This window comes from Spermophilus citellus (genome assembly GCF_964194105.1).
Source record: "Spermophilus citellus genome assembly, chromosome: 10".
Taxonomy (NCBI): Eukaryota; Metazoa; Chordata; class Mammalia; order Rodentia; family Sciuridae; genus Spermophilus; species Spermophilus citellus.
In genome coordinates, this window is record NC_138197.1 from 128,159,036 (window position 1) to 128,178,426 (window position 19,391).

The following is a 19,391-nucleotide window of genomic DNA, read 5'->3' on the forward strand; positions in this document are numbered from 1 at the left end:
GGGGGGGACATTTGTGTCCCCGTTGCCATGGGAGACTCAGATTCTACACTGGATGCTCTCTCCGGTGTCCTGACGGTGACCCCCGAGCATCTCTGACCAGCAGGCCGCGGGACAAAGCTGCCTTTGGCTGCAGGCGGCCAGCCTGCGTCAGTCCCCCACCAGCTGGAGGCCGGGGAGCCGCCTTGTGGCCCCCTCACCGCGTCACTGAGCACATCTCCTATCTCTGTCATGACACAAGGTGACAAATGTTTCCCATCAATTCTGCTGCTGAAGTGTCTCTGGATCTCTGCCCTCTGTGTGCCCCACACCCGCTGCCCAGGTCGCCTCACCCTCCTCCTGGCCTGTCTGCCCGCCCTCCGCAGCTAGAGGGAGCTTTTAGAAACGCAGTTCCACCTCCTCCAACCCTGCAGGCTTTAGGACTCTCCGGAGGGCGGGTGACCTTGGGTGGGCATCCGGACCCTGCATCTGCATCTGCACTGAACCTGTGTGGACTCCATAGGTCAAGACAGCAAAGGACCATTTCTCAGCGTTTATTTGGCACTAGGTATTAAAAACAATCTAGAGAGGATGGAAAACACACAGGAGGCTTGGTGTGGATTGATGCAAATATCACACCTTCATAAATTTTGCGAACCTCAGGGCGGGGCTGCTGGAACAGACCCCTACAGACACGAGTGTGATAGTATTTGCAAAACATCTGGCAGTAGCAGGCGCAGTGGCGCATGCCTGTAATCCCCGGAGCTAGGGAGGCTGAGACAAGAGGATTGCCAGCCAGGGCGGCCCTAAGCAACTCAGCAAGACCCTGTCCCTACAATAAAAAAAAAAAAAAAAAAAAGACCCTATCCCTAAATAAATACAAAATAGGGCTGGGGTGTGGCTCAGTGGTCTAGCGCCCCTGAGTTCAGACTCCTCCTCTCAGGGAAGAAGGAACGAAGGTCCTGGGCACCCAACGTGGCTGGGTCTGTGCGGCCGAGGGCCCCAGCCCTTTCCCAGGCTGGCTCTGCCTGTTGGAGGTCAGACCTAGGAAGCCACCACTGTTCCCCAAACGCTGGTCTTGACTTGGCTTTTGAGCGTTTATCGCATTCGCCACCATCTATTTGTTGCTGGGATTATTTTAAGATCTATGAAGGAACCCGCTCGCTCCTGTCCTGTTCAGGACGGCGCTTGCCCTGCACCCAACGACCAGCACTGGACAAGGGCCGAGAAGGGTGCCCACAGCCTGCTGAGGAGGGAGTGGCCACCTCTCCGGCCCCAGAGGGGGAGCGTCCTGGGGTGGCCAGAGGGCAGGGTCTGCCGGTGCCTGAGGGAGCGCCACAGGCGCGGCTGCTCAGGGAACTGGCCACCGTTCTGGAAGGAGCCGTGGGGCGGTGCCAAGGGAAGCTGGTGGGAACTGCCAAGGAGGACCTCACAGGGACCACGTCCCACATTACCATCACCATGATTATTACTTCATCTTTTTTATTGAAGAGTAATATGTATATAAAGAAAGGGGACCATCTTGTGCGGGTCCAGCACAGTGACTCTTCCCATGCTAAACACACAGGTGTAACCAGATCCCAGGTGAAGAGTGGGGGCGGAACCAGGGCCGGGGAAGCTCCCTTGCCCACCCAGGCACGAGCCCTTCCCCCTCCAAGAATGACCTCCAGCCTGAGTCCTCTCCTCTGTTTATTTTGCTGGTTTTGGCACCAGGGATTGAGCCCAGAGGCACTTGACCGCTGAGCCACACCCCCAGCCTTTTTAGTGTTTTATTTTGAGTCAGGGTCTCCAAAAGTTGCTTAGGGTCTCGCTCAGTTGCTGAGGCTGGCTTTGAACTCGCGATCCTCCTGCCTCAGCCTCCCCAGTCGCTGGGATGACAGGTGTGCGCCACCACACGTGGCTGACACGGGATTTACTGAGCACAGCTTACAAGAGATCAGCTGCTGCTCCAAAAGAGGTCACGGGGACCCCCTGACAGAGCCTCTCCGTCCCTCCAGGTGCATGGCCCAGCACTGCTCCTCTCCCTCGTGCCTTTTGTCCAGGGCGGCTGGCTGGATGAGTGACACATGTCCTTTCCACAGTGCCCTCAGCTCTGTCCCCATTGCCACTGAGGGGGATGTCACATGTCAGGCTGCAGAAACAGTGACATCCTCAGCATTGGCTTGTGTGACCAGCAACTGTCCAGCCGTATCTGTAAGAAGGTGGCTTCCTACGGAGAACACCCTCTGGCCCTTGTCCCCAGGTGCATAGGAGGTGGCCGGTGCCCTCCCAGATAACGTGTGTCTGGACAGTCCAGCCCAGGTTTGGGTCACTGCTCCCTTGACTTGGCCAGGTCTGGGGGTGGGAAGGGCCGTTCAGCGACGTGATTCTTACGTCCCCCATAGTTTCTCTTTTGTTTAGAGCAGCTTTATTCATGACTGCCTCCTCTTGGGAGCGTCAGGGACCAGGTCTGACCTGCATGGAACCACAGGTGAACCCAACCTGTGACAATCTGCAGAGAGAAGCTGGCCAAAGACCACACACCACCCCACACCAGAGGCCTCTACAGAAGAAAGAATGGACCCAGTTCACAGCCTCGCCCTGACCGGCTCTGGCAGCAATTCTTGGCCAATATGCCAACATGGAGTCCTGAGCTAAAGCTTCTACTTCAACTAGGTTAGTCTCTTCCTCTGTCTTGTCTGTGTCTGTCTGTGTGTGTGGTGCTGGGGATTGAACCCAGGGCCTTGTACACTCAAGGCAAGCACTCTACCAGCTGAGCTATGTCCCCAGCCCTCTTCCTCTTTCTTAACCTCAGGAAATCTTACAACTTTCCTGAAGCCCCGCTGTCTCGGTCACTGCCTTGGCCACTGCCTTGCATTTCCTGGAACATGGCTTCAGTGGGCCTCCTGCAATGTTGCAGGAATACCCTATTTTTTTTCGGGGGATTCATGCCTCTGGGGCTTCAAAGGAACCTCTGTTCTGGATATTGGTACTCAAATTAAAGTGCAGGCACCATTTCCACAAAGTGTCCCAAGACACCTTATTAATCGGAGGCAAATGGTCAGCAAGGGCCGGGCTGGCATTTTACAGTGAAGTTTTGGGTGAGTTTTGAATTGTTCAGTTGTTGGCAGGAGGTGAGCTGCGTGTTTGAACCTGCAGCTCAAGCAACGTGTGTTTTCATTAGATGTTCTTTTTTAGGATCCTTCGTAACTGGGACCAGGATAAAATCACATTTTCCTCATCTAATTCCTCCTCAAAAATTTCTTCTCCCTGACGCTGTGATTTGAGCATGACATCTTCAGGAACACCCAGAAGCCAAAGGCCACAACACTGTCCCACTTTTTTTTTTTGTACCAGGGATGGAACCTAGGGGCACTTACTTACTGAGTCACATCTCCAGCCCTTTTTGTATTTTGTTTAGAGACAGGGTCTCCCTGAGTTGCTTAGGACCTCACTACATTGCTGAGGCTGGTCTCCAACTTGTGATTCTCTTCCTCAGTCTCCCAACCCACTGGGATTATAGGTGTTCACCACCGTGCCCAGTTGTCCCACTTTTCTTTTTTTTTTTTTAAACAGTTTTTTTTTTTAAAAGAGAGAGTGAGAGAGGAGAGAGAGAATTTTTGATATTTATTTATTTTTTTAGTTTTCGGCGGACACAACATCTTTGTTGGTATGTGGTGCTGAGGATCGAACCCGGGCCGCACGCATGCCAGGCGAGCGCGCTACCGCTTGAGCCACATCCCCAGCCCTGTCCCATTTTTCTTTAAGGCAGATACACAAGCATACTCTAGTTTGATTCCTCCCATTAAGTACAATTAAAGATTCTAGACACAGCATGTAAAACCAGCAGGAGGAGATTCAGGGGAGGAGGAGGCAGATGAGGATCTCAGGCCCAAAGAGCAACAGGAAGGTGAGCTTCCTGAAACTTTGTTCTCATTTTCCTCCTATATCCCACAGTTAAGAAACCAAGGCTAGGCATGGTGCCCCATGCCTGTAATTCCAGCCCCTGGGAGGCTGAGACAGGAGGATCCCAGGTTCAAAGCCATTCTCAGCAACTTAGCAAGGCTCTAAGCAACTCAGTGAGACCCTGTCTTTGAATAAAATACAGAAGAAGGCCGGTGATTTGGCTCTGTGGTTAAGTGCCCCTGCGTTCAATGTCCAGTACCAAAAAAACAAACAAAACAATAAAAAAAAAAAAACTTGTCAAAAGACATGAGTCTACTGAATAAAGGGGGTAAGGAAATCCCAAACAATGTCAACCCAAAGAAATTCACACCAGAGTCAGACTGCTCCTGAAAACTAAAAACAAAGAAAAACAGTCTTGAAGGCAGCAAAAGAGAAATGGCAGCTGACCCACAGGGAAGTACCAAGAAGGACGGTGACTTCTCACAGGAGACTATGGCGCCCGGGAGGAAGTGGCACTACATCTCCCAAGAGCTGAGAGAACCACATCCAAGTCCTGGGTCCCCAGAATTATCCTTCAGGAATGAAATCAAGGCGCTCTTGAGTGAAGGAAAAGCAAACCTACTGTAAATCAGAGCTACATTTCTTCAGACAGAGAGGAAACGATGGGAGAATATTCTTGAAGCACAGGAAGAACACAGCGTGTAAAACCACAGAGCGAAAGTTGAAGCAAAAATCATCTGATACAGTTCTTGGAGGAATTAGAGGAAATATTTAAGACAATTACATTATAAATGAGAGAGTGAAGGACTCAGAGGGAGGTGAGGTGTGCACACTGTGCTGAAACTGATACAATGTGACGTCTGGAGATCACAACAAGTTCTATCTATATCTATGAACATGCACCTGGAGAAACTACTGAAACACTACATGAATACACACTTGAGGGCTGGGGTTGTGGCTCAGTGGTAGAGCGCTTGCCTCACATGCGTGGAGCACTGAGTTTGATCCTCAGCACCACATAAAAAATAAATAAATAAAATAAATATTGTGTTCATCTATAACCAAATTTTTTTTAAAAAAAGGAACACTTTAAATTCTAAAAAAAATCAAAATGGAATTCTAAAGAACATTTAAGTAATCCAATAGAAAACAAGAGAGAGAAAATGAAAAAAGTGAAACAGAGAGTAAATAGAAAAACAGAAGCAAGACAGAATTCTTGTGACCCTGACAAAAATTACGTTAGATCATGGTTTAAATACATGACTTAAAGACAGAAACTGGCTGAGTGATTGAAAAACATTTCCTAACTGCATACTGTCTACAAGAAATTCACTTTAGGTAAAAAAAACCTGGTAAAAATTAAAAGGATGGGAAAAATATATTATACAAATGTTAATGACAAAAATCAGAAGGGACTGTATTAGCGTTGGATTGAGTTTCTTTCAAGCAAAGGTAATTGCCAGAGGCAGAGAGGACTCCTCCAAGACTCGGCAACTCCAACATGTGTGTGCCACACAACAAAACTGTAGAAGGTGCAGAGCAAGACCTGAGAGGATTAAGGAGAAATAGAGCCTCAGTTATATTTGGAGACTGCCACACCCTCTCATAATAATTGATAGAAAAACTAGAAATAAAATCAGCAAGGATATAGAACTCAGCAACATCGTCAGCTGACTGCATCTGGCCAATATTGACAGAACACCACACCCTGCAACAGCAGGCTCCATGTTCCTTTCAAGTGTCTTTGGAATGTATACCAAGATATGTGTTCCCTAACCATGAAACCAACCTCAGTAGATTTGGAATAACAGAACTTATATTGTGTTTTCTGACAACTGTGAAATCAAACTAGGAATCAATGGGAGAAAGATAACAGGAGTTTCAAATATTTGAAAATTAAAACAAAACACTTCTAAATATTCCACAGGTCAAAGAGGAATTCTCTCTTTTTTTTTTAAGAGAGAGAGAGAGAGAGAGAGAGAGAGAGAGAGAATTTCAGTATTTATTTTTCAGTTTTTGGCAGACACAACATCTTTGTTTGTATGTGGTGCTGAGGATCGAACCCGGGCAGCATGCATGCCAAGCGAGCGCGCTACCGCTTGAGCCACATCCCCAGCCCCAGGAATTCTCAAAGGAAATCCAACAATACAATGAACTGAATAAAAATGAAAGCATCACAAAGCAAAATTTGAAAGGCAGGTCCAAACGATGCTGATAGAGAGATGGCTAGCACTGACTGCACACTGTAGAACAAGCATTCAGTCTCAAGAACAAAGTGGGAAAAGAAGAACAAAATAAAATCAATAAACAAAGCACGAAACTGGTAGAGATAAGAGCAGAAATCAATGAAACTGAAAATAGAAAAACAGTAGAGAAAATCAATGAAACACAGCTAGAGGAATGAGAAGTTGTACTCCATTGATGTATCATGCATCAAAATGCATTCTACTGTCATGTACTACTGACTAGAACAAATAAAAAAAATCAGTGAAACAGAGCGCTAGTTCTTTGTAAAGATCAATAAAAATGTCATGCCCCTAGTAAGACTGATGAAGGAAAAGAGACAGATTCCAACATCTAGAATGAAGCATGGAGACATCACTACAGACCCTATAGACGTCGAGGGGATAATAAAATAACACCATGCACTACCTACATACGTACAGTTAACAACTTGCATGAAATGCACCAGTTTCTAAAAAAGGTCTCTCACAACTCACCTAATATGAAATAGTTTGAAAAATCCTAGAAACATTAAGTAATTGACTTTGTAATTTAAAACTTCCCCTAAAAGTAGTCTCCAGGCCCAAATGGTTTCAAAAGACAATCCTACAGGACTGGGGTTGTGGCTCAGTGGTAGAGCACTTACCTAGCATGTGTGAGGCACTGGGATCAATTCTCAGCACTGCAAGTTTTTAAATTTAAAGAAAAATAAACGTCTATTGATAACTAAAAATACATATATAAATCAAAAATATTTTTAAAGAAGACAATTCTACCAAACATTTAACAAAGAATTAGTACCAACTCTACACAAAATCCACCACCCATTCATGATAAAACCTCTCCCAAAACATAAGCCAGGCATGGAAGTACATGCCTGTACTTACAGCTAGTCAGGAGGCTGAGGCAGAAAGTTCTCAGGTTCAAGGCTAGCCTGGACAACTTAGTGAGACTCTGTTTTTAAATTAAATTAAATAAATAAATAAAATAAAAAGATAGAGGACATAGATAAATGGTAGAGCACTTGCCTAGTATGCATGAGGTCCTGAATTTAATCCCTAGTACTCAATGGGGGGAGGCAGGAATAGAGGAGAAATTTCCTTTTGTTGTTGTTGTTGTTGTTACTGTTTGAGATTGAAGATGTATTGTATGCATGGAGGGCTCACCTGGCTCTGATATCAAAAGCAATAGTTATCTTATGATGTGACAATAGAAAAATGAACTAGGTGTACCTGGTCTTCAAGGAATTCAGGGTCCAGTAAGGAAACACGGGTCTCAGGCAAAAGGAGGAGACAACATTCTCTGTCTTCAGACTGCCTCTGGGGAGTCACCATCCATCTAACTGCTCAACCTCCTCCAAACAGAACCACACTGCCGCCCGCTCTCAGTGATCAAAGGCCAAATGCTTCCCCCAGTGCCGGCTCTCCCTGCAGTCAGCACAGAGCCAGAGGTTCCAGCCAGCGCAGGAGCAAGAAGTAAAAGTGTTCCTACTCACAGAGGGCGTGACCGTCTTCATAGAAGATGCCAGGGAACCTAAAAAGACCTCCCAAAACTAATAAGTGAGTTCAGCAAGAGGGCAGAATACAGAAAAAGTATATGCAAAATCATTCCATCAATGAACCCATGGTCACCAAAATTAAAGATGTCACTTGCAGCTGGGCATGGTGGTGTCCTTCTGTCACCCAGCAACTCGGGGGTCTGAAGCAGGAGGAATGCAAGTTCAACGCCAGCCTCAGCCACTTACTTAGGGAGACCCTGTCTTAAAATAATAAGTAAATAAATAAGTAGGGCTGAAGATGTGGCTGGTGGTCAAGCGCCCCTGGTTCAATCCCTGGCACTCCTGAAATTATCACTTACAGCAACTCAAAAAATAAAATAAAATGCGTAAGTGTCAATTTATAAAAACCAGGGACACAGGATTTGCACAGTGACAGCTCCAAAACACTGATGAAAGAAATCGAAGACAAGCAGACGGCCCACGTTAACAGACTGGAAGGCTCCACTTAGTAAAGATGTCAATTCTTTTCAAACCGACACACAGATTTAATGAGATTCGCTTAACAACGTCAGCGAGCCGGCTCCGTGGCACGCACAGGCTTGTCTCCCCAGCTACTCAGGAGGCTGAGGCAAGAGGATCGCAAACTTGAGAGCAGCCAGGCAACTTAGGGAGACCCCGTCTCAACTCAAGAATTAAAAAAAATAAAGATCTGGGGATGTGGCTCAGTGGTAGGGTGCCCCTGAGTTCAATCCCCGGTACAAAAAAAGAAAAAAATAATAACTCAAAATGAATCATGATCTTAAATGTAAAATGTAAAAACATACAACTTTCAGGGAAAAAAATAGGAGAAAATCTTTAGAGTCTTGTGCCAGGAAAACAGTTCTCACACTTGACACCAAAAGTGTGATTCATGAAAGGAAAGATTGATAAATGCACTTCACCAAAGTTTATTTTATTTATTTATTTGGGGTGGGGGCACCAGGGATTGAACCCAGAGTGACTTAACCACTAAGCCACATCCTCAGTCTGTTTCTATATTTTATTTTGAGACCAGGTTTCACTGAGTTGCTTAGGGCCTCACTAAGTTGCTGAGGCTGACTTTGAAATCAAGATCCTCCTGCCTCAGCCTCCCGAGCTGCTGGGGCGACAGGTGTGCACCACGGTGCCCAGCCAAAAATGTAAACTTTTGCTCTATGAAAGACCCTATTAAAAGGACAAAAAGACAAACCTCAGATGGAGAGAAAATGATTCCATCCCCCTTAACTGACGGAGGAGCAGTATCTAGAAGACATAGAGAACGCTCAAAACTCAGCAGTTGAAAGAAGCAGCAGGAAAATCCAATTAGAAAATGAGCAAGTGTGTAGAGACATGTCAGGGAGGAGGGGTCTGCAGATGGGAGCTAAGCACATGAAAATATGTTCAACCTCATTAATTATTAGCGAGATGCAAATTCAAGCCACAACGAGGCATCATTACGCACCTATCAGAAGGGCTGAGGCCAAAAACAGTGACGCACCAAATGTTGGCAAGAGGGGAGGAGCGGGCTGTGTCGGAGCTGCGGGTGGAACAGAGAAGAGCAGCCACTCTGGAGAACCGTTTGGCAGGTTCTTTAAAAATTAAACACAATGGCGCTGCTGGGCATTCCTCCCAGAGAAGGGAAAGCTTATGTTCCCAGGAAAACCTGAGCGGGAGTGGCTAACTCCCCAGACCTGGAGATGGCCGCCATCCTGCACCCACAGACCCCACTGCGGAACGGAGAACGCCCCTCAGCAATCCAAAGCAGAGAGCTGGGGCGGGCAGCTCCCGCGAGGGTTAGTCTGGGTGGGAAAGCAACCCCGAAAGGTCACACGCCGTGTGAGGCCATGCACGAACACTCTTGAAGTGACAAATTCACAGAAACCAAGAACGGGATCGCGGTTGCCAGGGTCGCGAGGCGCAGGGTCTGGAGAGCAGACGGAGGGGTGTAAGGGCGACAGGAGGGATCCTTGGCTGCTGGGAACGTTCTGGATCTTGCCTGTGTCGATGTCAGCACCAGGTGGTGGCATCTTTTTCTAGTTTTGCAAGATGTTGTCACTGGGGGAACTGGGTGAGCAGGATCCTTCTGTGTTACTCTTACAGTTGCGAGTGAATCTACAATAATCTCAACGTAAAAAGTTGGATTAGCATAAGCGGCCTCGAAGGTGCCCACCTGTTATCGCAGCACCTGGGGGGGTCTGAGGCGGAGGGTCTCAAGCTCAGGCCAGCCTCAGCAACACAGCAAGGTCCTACCTCAAAATAAAACGTAAAAGGGGCTGAGGGTGTGGCTGGGTGGTAGAGCCCTTGCCTGGCCTGCACAGGTCCTGGGTTCCACCCGCAGAACCGCAAAGAAAGGAGCAGCCCCGTGGCAGCCGGGTGCAGGGCCAGCGGGCGGGCGGGATCCAGGGGAAAGCCTGGGACCCGTGTGGACGGCGCCCAGCACCTGACGTGGATTCAGACGTCCTGGACCAGGGCGGACCAGCTTGAGGGAGGGGAGATGAACCTTGGCTAAGATATGACTCATTGAAGTCTCAAGGCACCTGGAAAACAGGCCCAAGGAATGAAGAGAGCCCTTGGTACCTGGGGGCAGGTGAGAAACACACTGGGGTTGGGCTCACCTACTGCATGTTGGTCACTTTGAGAACCAAAAAAATGAGAAATGCTTCATTGTGTTTTCTCAGAAACGAATCCAAAGATGACAGAGTCCTGCACCATTTGGAGACACCAAGGGCATGCCTGCTCGGGGCCACCCAGGTGTGGCATTTTAGAAAGTCAGTCCTTGGGCAGATGGCACCCGGGCTCTGGCAGCAGACACAAGGAATGACACTCTGGCCAGTGGGTAGCTGAGGGTCCCCGCTGGAGGTGGGACCTGTGATTCTGTGGCCCGTCCTCCCTGCTCATGGCCCTATCAGTAACTCCAAGTCCTCTCGAGTCCTGTCAGTGGGGGCCGCGGGGCGTACAGGTCTTGGAACGTTCTGGAGACGTCCTGCAGAACCTCCCGTGATGAGTGTCGGCCTGAGGAGATGGCACATGCCGTTACACAGGCCCAACAGCCTTCAGGGTACCACTGGCCCCAAGCCTCTCTGCTTCCGCCTCAAGGTCAGAGCTCGGACTTTTTCTTCAAATTGCTGCTCAGAGGACAGAAGGTAGAGCTGGTTCTCCAGCTGCGTGGGGACCTTGATCTAGAACCAGGGGACCTTGTGAGGAGCCTCTGGGGTGCTGTGGGAGGAGGGGCAGTCCCCCACTCATGGACCCAGGAGGCCATGCCTTCATGACCCCACCTCTGGCCACCCACAGCTTCCAGGGAGCTCTTGGGGGTCGTGGGAGTGACCAGGCGCTGCCCACCCTGACCCCAGGGAGGCCCTGGGTGCTTTACCTCCTGCTGCTGAGACACCGAAGAGGGCAGGGGAGGGCATTCCCTAGGCTGGAGCTGCGGCCACAGGGCAGGGCTTGGACCCAGGTGGGGGTGGGGGGTCAGGCAGCCCGCAGAAGGTGTGGGGGGCTGTGGCTGGCGACGGCACCCCTCACTCTGCTCAGGACGTAGACTCCATGGAGCGATGGGACCAGGGGACGGTGGCAGTCGTCTCAGAGAGCTCTTGGCCTGGCGTCAGGGCCACTGCGGGGGGGACGACTGTGTTATCACCTTACGGAGGGGCCCAGGTGACCAGTACCCCACCTCGGCCTCCATCTCCCCAGTTGGGTCTTTTCCTGCCGTTGCTGCCTGTTCGGGGCTCTCGGAAGTCCTCCGCCAGGCCGGCTGCTGAGGAGGGGCCCTGGGAGGAGGGACACCCCCAGCCCTGGGCCCTGCTGTGGGGGAGGGTGCCCAGGGCCCTGTCCCTTGCACTCAGTCGTGGTCCTCTGGATGGCATCGTCCCAGGTGCTGTCCTCCTCACCCACCCTGGGGGCTTCGGGGCCAGCGAGCTGGGCCTGACCTGGGACTCCTGGGAGGCAGGGTGGAGAGCGGGGTCAGCCCCAGTCTGGAAGCTTCCCAGGCCCCAGACAGGTGGCCGAGAAGAGCCGGGGGAGAACCGCAGGCCCAGGCCTGTGCTTTCCGCCTTGATTAGCAAAACATTCTGCATCCGTCACGGGAGGGGACCGCGGCTCCCTGCTGTCAGTCACCAGGGAAACACCAAGGGCTCCAGCTGGGCCCAGACCCTCTTCCCATGAAGTCTTGGCGGTCCGGCGCCCTCCCCCACCCAGAGCCCCGGGGACAGGTGTCAGGGGGGTCCCCCCGACCTCAGCTGCTGCCCACCAGGAGTGTCTGACTCACCGCCCTGCTCACACTCAGGGCTGCCGGCCATGAACACTTGGGGGCAAAGCCTTCCCCGCGCACAGCTGATGTGTGCACAGACCCAGGGGGGTGCAGACACACTCAGTGCCACTCCCCACTCCGGCTGCCCAGTGTGGGGCACACAGTAGGTCATCATGGACCCTCCTGTGGCCTGTGTATTTCTCCCACCCACTGCCTTGGCCAGCTCCCCACCAGGATCTGAGTCACCCACAGAGAGGACCTTGGCATCCCCAGGGCCCAGCACAGGGCTCCGCGCACAGTAGGAGCGCAGGAAGAATTTGTTGAATAACTGACCGGCAGCCTTACCCAGGCCCAGCCCCGCCTGCCCACCTCACAGCCTTCTCCCTAGGGCCTGCTCCCAGGTTGCTGCCTGACTCTCCAGGAGGGGAAGGGTGGTCTCAAGTCCCCCTGGGACCCAGGGCACCTGGCCCCTCACCCCCACCCCCGACAGTCCCTCACCACCATGTCCCCTGCCTGTCCTGCCTCCTGCCCGGGCCACTCTGGCTTCCCCTGCAGACCCATGACTTCCTGCAGCCAGGCCAGCCTGGAGGTCAAGGTCACAAGTGCCCAGCAGAGACCGCCTGGCCTCAGATCCCAACCAATGTCTCTTGGACCCCAGAGGGACAGTGACATCTCCTTGTTCTGGCCATCACGTTCAGAGGCTCTTTGTCACCTGTGTCCCTGGGATCACTGGCTACCACAGCTGACTTGGCAGAGCTCTGCACCCAGCTTTTCATGTGACCCTCCATGATCACCCAGTTTTCCTGGGGCGCCCAGGGCCCAGGGAGGGTGACATGCGCCCCAGCGGTCAGGCCTCCTCCTGGGACCCTCTGCAGGGTGCGGGGGGGGGGGATGCTGCCCAGCGCCTGCTCTCCAGGCTTCCCCTCTGCTGCTCACCCCTCCCCCAGGGAGCCTGGTGGCAGGAGACAGGCCTGTGACACCCTCCCGGGAGGAGCCCTCACTGTCCTGGGAGTAATGTCACAGCCCCCACTTCATGTTGTCCTCAGAAAATTTCAGGGGGTGGTGGCTCCATCTCCATTTTGAGAACATGGGAGGTGAGAGTTGCACGTCCGGCCAAGGTTGGAAAGGAATACTGACACGGCCGGCCATGCCGCAGGGTGTTCCATAGGGACACCTTCAGCGCAAGAGACATAAAAATCCTATTTACAGAGGCTTAGAAGACAAAATGGGGATTTGCTTTTCTTTTACAACTGGGCTTGCCATGTTCCCAGCCTTCTCTTGACCTCCTCATTTTCTTTATTGCCTCATTATTGTAAAATGGTTGCTGACCCTCCAAGTATCACATTTGCATTCAAAGAGGAAGTGCTGTCTTCCTGGAAGTCTCTGCCTTTTTGCTGAGGGATTGTTCCCACTGTCACATCCCTGCGCACCCAACTGGCTTTCTCTTAACAATCCATTAGCCAGCATGACATCATGTGACCACATGTTGAGAAACCACCAGTGCTGGGGAGTCCGGTGGCCGGGGTTGGGTTAGACAGATCACAGTCCTTCCTCTGGCTCTGAGATGGCTGAACTTCCGCTGTTCACACAGCAGTCGAGGGTTCTGCTGAGCAAGAAAAGGGAGGGCCGACCTCTGGGCAGAACCCCCCCCCCCCCGTGTCCACCCCACACCACCCAGAGCAGCTTCCACGGATCACCTCAGCCGAGCCGGGCAGTCCTCCAAGCCAGGGCTGGTCCAGGCCGCGTTAGCGGATAAGGAGACAGAACTGGTGAGGGGCAGGCTGAACCCTGTGCCTGCAGGAGGGCGGATGCCGTCCTGTCCTGGGGTCTCTATCAGGCCACATCACTTCAGCCTCACTGCACCCATGCCCTCCGATGGCCCTCAGGCACCTGAGTGCCAGGTGCTGACCGCTGACAGCGGCAGGTGAAGGGGCAGGCGTGTGGCTGCAGAGTCCCAAGTGGCCACTGGGCACTTGGGAGCTGCACGGGAGCCTCCTGTTCACCACCAACATCTGCTACACCAGGCACCTGGCCAGGCCTCGGGGCACAGGTTGGTGGCTACGGGACAGACCTGGCCTCTAGGACAGACTTGGGCCAGGCGTGGCGGAGCACACCTATAATCCCAGCAGCTCAGGAGGCTGAGACAGGAGGATAGTGAGTTCAAAACCAGCCTCAGCAATGGCGAGGTGCTAAGCAACTCAGTCAGATCCCGTCTCTAAATAAAATACAAAACAGGGCTGGGGACGTGGCTCAGTGGTTAAGTGCCCCTGAGTTCAATCCCCAGTAACAACAACAACAAAGTAGACAGACTTGGCCCATCAGCCCCGGCTGGCTCCAGGAGCTTGGGGAGAGGCTATCTGTATGGATTCTGAGGGGGAAAGGCTCGGTTCCCACCAAGAGGGCCGCAGAGCAATCTTTTATTTTCTTCTCTAATTTTTGAAAAGATTGTGGTAAAATACACATAACGTAAAGCTTACCACCTCTGTTTTTGAGTGGTATTTAGCAGATTTGTATTGTTGTGACAGTATCACCACCTTCTGCCTCTGGGTCTCCGCATCTTGCAAAACTCAAACTCTTTGTATCCATTACATGCTAACTCTCCACTCTCCCCGCCCCTGGGCTTGGCAACCACCACCCTGCCACTGTGCCTCTGCCTGTCCCCATGAACACAGCCACTCTGAGGCCTTGTGGAGCAGAATGCTCTTCTGTCTGGCTTGTTTCACTTAGTGCATGGTCCTCAAGCTTCCCCCTGTTGGGGCATGATAGAACTTCTTTTTCAAGGCTGAGTATTACTCCATTGTATGGATGGGACACACTTTGTGTATCCACACCCACAGATGCACATTTGGGTTGCTTCCACCTTGGCACTATCATGAAGGATGCTTCTGTGAACCCAGGTATACAGATGTCCCTTTGAGATGCTGCTTCCAGTTCTTTTGGGTACACTCCACTAGAGGTGGACCGGCTGGACCAGATCATAAGTCTGCATTGAGGAACGGCCATACCATTTTCTCCAGAGGCTGGAGGAAATGTACCATTTTATATTCCTCCGGGGGCAGAATGAACTTGAGACTGACCTTGAAGCTGGTCAGACGTGTGGAGGCGAAGGAGAAGAGGCAGGCAGCTGGGGGCTGAGGGTCCAGGCAGACCACGCAGGGCCTTACAGGTCTCCTTAGTGAGTCTGAGCCCCCTTTGGGGACAGGAACAGTGGCACGTTTTGAGCATCAGAGTGGCTTGACCTCTGTGCTGTGAGAAGGCTAAGGGGGCAGCTGAGAGCGAGGTGGACTGTGACGAGATACTCTAAGGTGAGAGGAGGAGACCCAGGAAGAGGGGCTTCATGGCTGGGGGCAGGGAGAGGGAAGACCTGGGACCTCAGCCATGAAAGAAAGAAGGAACGGGGACAGCAGAGCTGCATCTGCAGGTTGGGACCACGGCCACCCGTGAAGCCCCCAGCAGGCGCAAGTCTGCCTCCTATCTCATGAAATGCTGCTATTTGGTTCATTGTGGATTTGCGCTAATCTTGATTTCTTTAAAATTCTGCATGAAACGATGACATATCTGGGTCGCTGAGGGTTTTTTAGGTGTCCCCTTAATCTTTGCACCTGAAGCAAGTGCCTGTCTGGCCTCACCCTTGTCCTTGCCCCTCAGGACAGATCCCTTCCGTCATTCAACACCACAGACTGTGTGCCCATTGTTTGCCACAACTGTGCTAGGATCTGGGGACCCAAGAGCAGGTGACATAGTTGCACTTCTCCATCCTCAAGTTTGTGGCCAGAGATAATAAATCACAAGGGACAGATGTTTAGAGGAGGATTTGTTCCGCACCAGCCTGGAAGAGATGAAAGATGTGCGACCCCCAATGAAGTCGATGGTGCACTTCTATTTCATTGTTTAGCCCCTCCCCGCCGCCTGAACCCCTCCTCAGGGCCTCTGCCCCACGAATCACCCCCTCTTTAGAAACCAAAAGTGCCAGCTGCTCACTTCCTCCAGCTCCTACGCAGCCCAGGCCCATGGGTCTCACTCATCACCAAAGATTGAAAAACCAAGCAAGTCCTGAACAGGAGCAGAGCGCACCCTGTCAAACCCCGGGCCAGCAGACAGAGCGCGACGCACGGCTCCAGCGTGTGGAGGGCCGAGCTCACGGGCCACAGGCCAGTTCTTGGCACAGCCATTCTGGGAACATCCTTTTCTTCTCAAGCAACCAGAGTCCGTTCCTGTGCCCTGCAATTAAGAACATCGCCTTCTATCGGAATGGGGGCCAGGAGTGGTTGCAGGTGGTGGCCGTTGGAGGAAACTCGAGAGGCTGGAATTGGTTATGTGGACGGCTGGGGACCAAATCAGTTGAAATCAGCACATGACAGGGCAGACCTGGCGACCTGTGGCACATGGGGAACAGGACCTGCTTTGCCACCTGGGACCAGCTGCGGTGAAGAGCCCAGGGAAGGCCAGCTCCGAGACTGGGATGCAGGTCCCGACTGTGGAGAGAAGGAAGGGCATGAGGGGCTGGGCTGTGGGGGGGGCTCCGGCAGGGCCGGGTGGCTGGCGCCTCAGAGGACAATATCCTAAAGTCTGGGGCTCCTCACTGGCTGGGCAGCTGTCGTGACCCTCACAGACCCACCGCCCTGCAGGATCTTCAGACTGGAGTCAGGTCCAGCGCTCCCTGAGGGCAGGATGGAGTAACCTTCTGTCCCAAACCCAAACCTGTGCAGAGCTTGGCAATTTCACCTTGTCAGGAACCTGGAGGGTGTGCGGCAGGAAGGAGGGCCGTGGTTTTGCTGGGGCTGAGTTTACTGACAGCTGGACCAAGCTGGACCAAGCAGCAGCAGTTCTTGTTCGGGGGTGGCCTCAGCACGGGTGACTGATGTTTCCACCCTGGCTTGTGGATGGAGAATGAGCCAAAGCGGAGCCCCCCCTAACTGGAGTGGAGAAGACAGAAATGCTGGACATGGTGGAGTGACCACTTATGACCGACCGCCCTTAGCTACGACCCCTTGTGACAGCCCCACTGCTGTCTCTTCACCAGGGTGGCCAGAGCCACCTTATGGGGATCCAGCAGCCTTAAATATGCCTCAGCACCTGGCTTAGGGGTCCTGCCAGGTTTCTGGGATGGCAGAGGTCTGGTGACAGCAGTGACCACATGGCCAGCGGGCACAGCTGTAACAGGCACAGGACCCGGTACCAGTGGTGCCATCAGCAGGGATTGGTGGGCTGACGGATCCCAAGTTCCCAGGGCAAAACCAGCGCGGCCCGGCAAGGACCTCTGGACTACACCGGAAAGGTCTGAGCCATGGCCACAGTTGGTGGCCCCAGATGAGACCTGTGCCCCCCAGACCCACACCTGACCAGTTTGTGGACCCAGAGCTGCCCAAACAGAGGGAGGACCTGGCATCACATCTGGGGTCTCCCCATGAACATCCCCCTGAAAAGGGCTGTGGCCACCTGAAGGAGAATTCACTGAGCGCTGGAGGGCGGGTTGGAGCTCCCTGAGCCTCATCTGCAACAGGAGGACCGGAACATGTGACCAGGGCTGCAAGGCCATCCAATAGAGCGTTGGACAGCCGAGCGGGCGCGCAGCACTCCTGTCCCTGGCTGCAGAGGTTCCTTGATGGCTGCCAGCCTCACCCGCCTCCTTCTCATTGGCTGCCAGCCTCACCAGCCTCCTTCTCATTGGCTGCCAGCCTCACCAGCCTCCTTCTCATTGGCTGCCAGCCTCACCCGCCTCCTTCTCATTGGCTGCCAGCCTCACCAGCGGTCCTGCGGCCAGCCCAATTCCTGGCTGCTGGGAGGAGAGGTGAGAACCACTGCGGGCCGTCATCGAGCACCTGGAGCAGGTCCGCCTTTGGCAGTGTCTCTAAACTGCGCAAGCGCTCCGTGAGGGCCTGTAGCAGGGGAGCCACGTCCGGTGGGGACCTGGTGTTGTGTGCTAAACCTGTACTGGCCCTACCTTAAACTGAGGTGACATGTGCAGAGCCTGGGACATGGTGAAGGTGATAGGAAGAGGGAGGTGGATCAGTGGATGGGTGGGTAGGTGGATGAGCAGATGGATGGATAGGTGGGTGGATGGGTGGGTGGATGGGTAGTGAAAAACCAGAGCAAAGCCTTCCAAGGAAGGGGGCGTGGCCCTTGCCTTGGAAAGACCCACAGAGCACTCCTAGGCACATACCCTCCCTGCTGAGTTGTTTATCTACAAATAATAGGAGAGATCTGCTGCGCCAGGTGTCCCTGACTCAGTTAGGCTAGGTGGGGACCCATAGCAACCCCCTAGCAACCACCAATCAGCATGAGACAGGGAAATACCTGGGATGCCAGATGACCCTCCCAGGAGTTTATGGTGGTTGAGAACATGTTGGGAAACCATGTAGTTCAGCATGAACACCTCTCTCGGTTTAAACCAATCAGTTCAAATGAATCCCCCTCTTGTACTAACCAATCACCCCTACCCAACTTTTGTTCCCGCCAGTGAATGTGCTAATCATGTTTTAGAGTTGTTTTATGATTTTCCTGCGGTGTGTGATGATTTGCTAAGAGATGTATGTGGGGTCCCTGCCTTCCCCAAAGAGTGTATAAAACCCTGGGCTGGGGCCTCTCAGCGTCACCAGTTGCTGTGTGCACAGAGGAAGGAGCTAGCTCCCAATGAACACCTCTTTGCTGCTTACATCAATCTTGGTCTCTGGTGGCCTTTTGGGGGTCCCGAATTTGAGCATAACAGTAGAAGGATGGGTGAATGGGAGGATGGGGTGGATGGATGGGGGGTGGATGGGTACATGGATGGGTGGATGGTGGATGGATAGGTAGAAGGATGGGTGGATGGGTGGGTGAGTAGATGGATGGGGTGGATGGGGGGTGGATGAGTAGATGGATGGGCGAATGGGGGGTGGGGGGGATGGATGGGTGCAAGGATGGCTGGATGGAAGGGCGAATGGATGGAAAGGTAAGTGATAGTGGGTGGATGGACAGGTGGGAAGGTGAGTGGGCAGGTGGCCAGGTGGGTGGGTGATGGATGGATGGATGGGTAAATGTAGACCTGGAGAGAGTTGAAGGCTAAATAGAGCAAAGGCAAATTCAACATGACCGACCCTCTGAGGGTGTTCTAATCAAGGACGATGCTTCCCTGAGCACGGAGGAGCGGGTTGAAACATCTGATCTACAGCCAGCAACACCCTCACGGTGGACCATTCCCAGTCACTGCGGGGTGTGGATGGAGCCGTCCAGCTGCTGTGACTGGGGGTGGTCGCTTGCCTTTCCTCCAACCACACCTCTCATTCATTCACTCAACAGGGTTTGTTGAGGGCCCACTGTGTGCCAGACATGCTCCAGGCTCTGGGGACAGAGTAGTGAACTAGTAAGTCCACCTGGATTTTTTTTTCTTTTTCTTGGTTGTGGGGAGAAGCGCACATGTGGTGACCCAGACGTGGACATTAGCCATGCAGATAATCAAGCAGGTAGGAAAGCGGAGTGGGTCTGAGGCTGGGGGCCATGCCCTGGGCCGGGCAGCCTCTCAGAAGGGCTATTTGTGTGGAGGCCCAGCGGGAGGGCAGCCGG